Source organism: Tiliqua scincoides, chromosome 5 (genome assembly GCF_035046505.1).
Source record: "Tiliqua scincoides isolate rTilSci1 chromosome 5, rTilSci1.hap2, whole genome shotgun sequence".
In the NCBI taxonomy this organism is placed as follows: Eukaryota; Metazoa; Chordata; class Lepidosauria; order Squamata; family Scincidae; genus Tiliqua; species Tiliqua scincoides.
In genome coordinates this window covers 89,017,435-89,022,922 of record NC_089825.1, presented here as the reverse complement: position 1 = coordinate 89,022,922, position 5,488 = coordinate 89,017,435, and positions in this window count along the sequence as shown.

The window sequence follows — 5,488 nt, the reverse complement described above, 5'->3', positions numbered from 1 at the left end:
AAGACATATACACTAAATAATTTAAATTGGGGTCCCATGTTGCAAGTTGGGTCTGAAGACTTATGCTCTAAACATATGCCAAATTCCAAGAATCTTCCCTTTCATTCTGAAAAAGTGGAATGAAGCTGTTAGGTTTCTGGTCCTTGTGATTAATGCCCTGAGAGAACAAGGTTTTACAACATTTCCTTGCAATCCTATTGACACCTTGCAATCCTGTGTCTTTTCAGCCACCCTCTCATCAATGCAGAGAAGTGCACTGGTGCTAGCTTCTTACTTTTAATCCATTTCCCCCACTAACATTATCAGCTGGTCTAAACAGGAGAAACATATGTCCTCCACATTTTTACTACAACTTAGACGACAGACAGCCTGTGTAATTAGGACTTTGTCCATACCATGATTTAGCTACCACTACCCCGCAATGAAGTCTTCTATGATATTGTTCAAATTGTGGAATTTATAAGCTTGACAATAGTTTAACGGCTGTGCATCATAATTGCCTCTACCTTACACACACACACACACGCAGATTATGTAATCATGTTAGGAATTTACTACAAGCAAAACAAATTATGAGAAACTGAAGGGAGGGAACTTCATACTCTGAAGTCACAGGTGTTTATGTCCTTACTTTTGGTTCTGACACATCTCCAAATGCAGAACTCTGGTCCATCAAGTTCAGTATTGTGTACAATGATTTGAGGTGGTTGCTCCTGGATTTTCAGACAGGACAGGGGTCTTTCCCAGGTTTACCTGGAGATGCCTGGAATTGAGAGTGGGACCTTCTCCATATGTTCAGAGCTACAGTTCCTCTCTGATAGCTGGAAATAATTGAGCAGAGGGGGAGGAACACGAGTGAGAAAATGATCCAACAAGAAGAGCAACCCATTTCTCATTTGAACATGTCACCGTTTTCCAGTATCTCTGCTTTATTTTTTGCCCACTTCAAACACACCACCAGCTGTGCTGCAGCTGATCCATAATGGCAAGCTATTTCTGTAATGTAGCATCCCATACAGGTGGGACAATTTTAACACTGTTATCTGAAATTCCCAGTGATAACATGATGGGAACCATTGTAGACACATTAGATACTTTTTTCCAGACTTGAAACACATGACTGAGCAAACCACACGACGCAGTTCTTGCTACACGGTTTTGGTTCAGATTTCATGTTTAAATGTTCTTTCATATAAAAACAAAAAGCAAAGAAAGAAAGAAAGAAAGAAAGAAAGAAAGAAAGAAAGAAAGAAAGAAAGAAAGAAAGAAAGAAAGAAAGAAAGAAAGAAACCTAGCCCTTCACATAGATAGCAAGCAGGTAAGGTAGAAAGCTGACCTAACTTATCTAGCTTTGTAAATGTAGAAAGTACTTTTTTTTACTGGGGGAAATATTAAAACACACAACCCTCCCTATCATATGCTTACTCACCTGCAGTCTGAAAGGTACAGTCCAGAAAAAACATCCTCCCTATGTTTCTCCTAATGCTGTGCTTTATGCTCACAGTGCGCACCGAAATGCTTGGACATGTCATCTTGCACTCATGTTGCAGTTCAGTTATATGTGACAACCATAAGACCTTGAATTGAGACATTGTTTGAAGAAGTGGGGCGGGCGGGGGGGGGGAGGAGAGAGATGGCAGCTGGGAGTAGGGAAAGGATAGGGAACCTAAGATCATAAACATAACCCATACTGGATCAGGTGTCCATTTACCCCAGCATCCTGTTTTTCAACAGTGGTCATCCAAAAGCCTCTGGGATGCCCACAAGCACAACATGCAGATAAAAGCCCTCCTCTTTTATCACATGTCCGCAGCAACTGATATTCACAGATATCCTGCATCTGAAATGCAGGTTCTACTTAGTTATCACAACAGATATTTAGACCTATACTCCATGAATTTGCTTGGGGTTTTTTTTTAACACCCTTTAAACTTGTGGCCAGCATCATCACGTCGTGTGGCAGTGAATTCCGCAAGGTTACTAAAGCTTGAGTGAAATAATACTTCCTTTTACCTGTTCTGATCTTATCGCCAGGACAAGACTGTGTTCTATCATTATAGGGAAGGGTCTCTATCCTTTCTCTCCACATCATAACTACCACCTATAAGTACAAAAACCTCCATTGTGCCCCCTTCAGGCAGGGCGGAGGGCGGGAGGGGGGAGGAGATGGCAACAGGCCCTGTTGCTATGTACTAACCCCCCTCCCACCCCGAGAGACCTGACATGAGTCTCCTTGATTCTGCACCCACTCAGAGTGCAGGTGCAGAGCCAAGGAGACCCATTGGAGCCACCTGGCCATTACATGGGGTAAGGGGGTATAAGCTCCTTTCTCCTAAGTAGCCCTGGCAGTGTTTCCCAGGCCCATGGGATGCAGCGGTAGCCATTTTGGTGCCACTAGAGCCCTGGCTCTGGGAAGCACAGGATTGGGCTGTGAGCTGATATTTTCATCAAGCTATTCACCACCCCTGTTTTTATCCTCTGTTTTTATCCTTTTAACTATTGGGGGGGCTTCTGGAACATTCATTTAGCTCCATGTTTATCAGGTTGGGAACATTCTGGTCGCCTTGCATTCACATGGCCTTTGACAAGAGCTGAGGCATATCTGCCTCCTCATGAGTAAACATGCATGTATGGCTCTGTTTCACTTTCCCTAGGGCTCAATACATTTTCTTTGTCAGTTTTGCGACCTACCAAAAATCACATTGCAACCCACTGGTGGGTCCCAACCCACAGTTTGGGAAACACTGAACTAAGATGGTTGCCTCAAACGGTAGATGGGTAAGGGGATGCCCATCTACATCCACTGCTCCTCTTCCAACTCCTGGGATAGGAAAAGAAAGAGTGGAATGGAGTGGAGAGGAAATGTGGAGGAGAAGACAATGATGAGCTAGAGCAGTGATTTTCAACCTTTTTAATCTCATGGCACACTGACAAGGCAAGAAAATTGTCAAGGCACACCATCGGGTTTTTGGCAATTGACAAGGCACACCAAGCTGCCAGTGGGGGCTGACATCCCCCATTGGCCCTACTAATAAACCACCTTCTCCCAAATTCCTGTGGCACACCTGTGGACCACTCATGGCACACCAGTGTGCCATGGGACAGTGGTTGAAAATGGCAGAGCTAGAGTGTCTGCAGTGCTTGAGTCCACCATTCTCTTCTCTTTCAAATGACTGCTCTGATCCCCTTGTCATTTTTCATTGCAGGGAGTGAGAAGAGCAGAAGCTGGCACAACGCTAGGTAAGTAGGGGCAGCATTTGACACAGGTGCCTGGAGTTTTGGGTTGACCTTGGTGTGCAGAGGGTCCCAGGTTCAATCTCAGAATTTGCCAGTTAGGGCTAGGAAAATACTTCCATCTAAAAACCTGGAGACCTGTTACCAGTTAGACAGTCTGGCCCACTGTTCAGGCCCCGGGAAAGGGGCAGGCTCAGTGAAAGTGGTGCCCACCAAATCCTAATCCCCTTCCTGGGCCTGATCCACCTTCATGGATCAATGTGGACTTCTGCCAACAATATATGTTAGTTGCTACACTGTTCTGGTACTGTGGACAATTGGTAGCATGAGCCTGCGAGGTTTGGCCCATCCATAAGGTCAACTGAAGTGGTTGTCTCAGGCAGCAGATTGGTGAGAGACACTCATCTCTATCTGCCAACTTGACTCCACTTTCCCCCTTCCACTTCCTGGGTTGGGAAAAGAAAAGCAGGACAGAGGAAGAGGAAATGTGGAGGGGAGTGCTGAGAAGCAGGGGCTGACACATTACTGGTTAACTGGGGCAGCACTTGGCATGTCACAGACAGGCTTGGGCTGGCTGTTGAGCCTGCTCTACAAATACTGTTGAATAAGGTGGTAGAATTAAGAGCACCACCTTGAGGAGACATCTGTCAATAACCAGTAGTTGTGATGGTTATATGGAACCTTCCAGCAAGAGTAGAAGAGGACTATCCTTTCACATCCTGCTTGCAGGTTTCCTGGAGGCATTTGTCTTGCCGTTATGGGGAGCAGTATGCTGGACTAGATAAACCCCTCTCCCTGAAGTGCTAGCTTTCTATTTTCAAGGAGCTAGCTTTTTTCTTACATGACAGACCTTTCAGAAGTACTGTACCTTGTCTTGTTGTCTGACATGGTTCAGCCCAACCTATCCCCTCAACATCCTACCACTTCATTGTCATCTTGTTCCACTGTGTGTGGACCCAGCCAAAATGTGTAAACTGGCTCAGTTGGAAAGCATCGTATTGGGATATGAAAGTTCTGTCTGTAAGGGGTGAAAATCTGTGATGGTCCCCTTTCATATGTACAAGTTATCCCTTGATGGTGCAGTCAAGTGACGAACATGCACATGTGAACCATCCCAGTGTATTGCCATGAAAGTCTTTATTATGATGGAGTTCCAAGTGTTAACAGCGCAGCAGAACTCTATGGACCCCAATTTATCAACATTCCCCTCAATCAGAGTCTCAAAATGTCTCTCTCTCTCTCTCTCTCTCTCTCTCTCTCTCTCTCTCTCTCTCTCTGTGTGTGTGTGTGTGTGTGTCAGTGGCAGCAGGGAATTACCAATCTTCATTATTACAGGAACATTTAGACTGGTGTGAAACCACACACTCCAGGGTTGCCAGCATAGCTTCCGTGTCCCCGCTCCCCTGTATACACCAGGCATTAAGTTAAAAGGAGTGTGATAAGGTGTTTTTAGACCAAGGCTGCATTTCCAAAGGAAATCCCCCCTCCCCAAGCTGATAGGACGAAAGGGCAAGCGATAGCTCATAACAGCAGGACCGTAATATTGCGAGATATTTATTTCATGCTATTAACTCCCAATCTTACAGGAGCACTTAATGAAGGAAAAACAAATGTGCAAGTAGCACTTGTGGAAATGTGATATCTGGCTTGCAGTGCCTGGAACAGAGGCCATAAAGCCACTGGGCTATACACTTCGCATTAATTGATTGCCAGCCCTGCATATGGTGGATAGATTGGTGTTTGACACATGTTTCGCTGTTTTACATCGCTGTGGCATTTCTACAGTGCCATTCAGAGGCTGTACTACCATGAGGGAAGGCCAAGCTGCTGGAGACAGTGGACACTGTTAATGGAGGCCGAGTGGCAGAGAAATGCCTTTGACTCGCAGGCCACAATCCACCGGCAAGATCTCATGTGCACCACTTGAAGGGGGATGCCACTGAAGAAACTAGAAGGAACAACACCTTCAATGTAAATCACAGTGTGTCTCACAACATGAGCCACCAAAGGAGAAGGAACAGACAGGGTGGCTGGATTGTGGGGTCACCACCACCAGCACTTCTTCTTAGAAGCGGAACCAGAGGTGACATCATGATGTCATGACATCAGTGCTCCAGGTGCATCTAGCGATGGCTCTGCATGCATTGGAGGCAGAACAAGGGCATGGTACCACAATCTCCATTTTTTCAAGGGGGCTTCTTTCATTCATTGTTAAAGTTATAATCACACTTTTTGGCAGAGGTCTCCAAAGTGG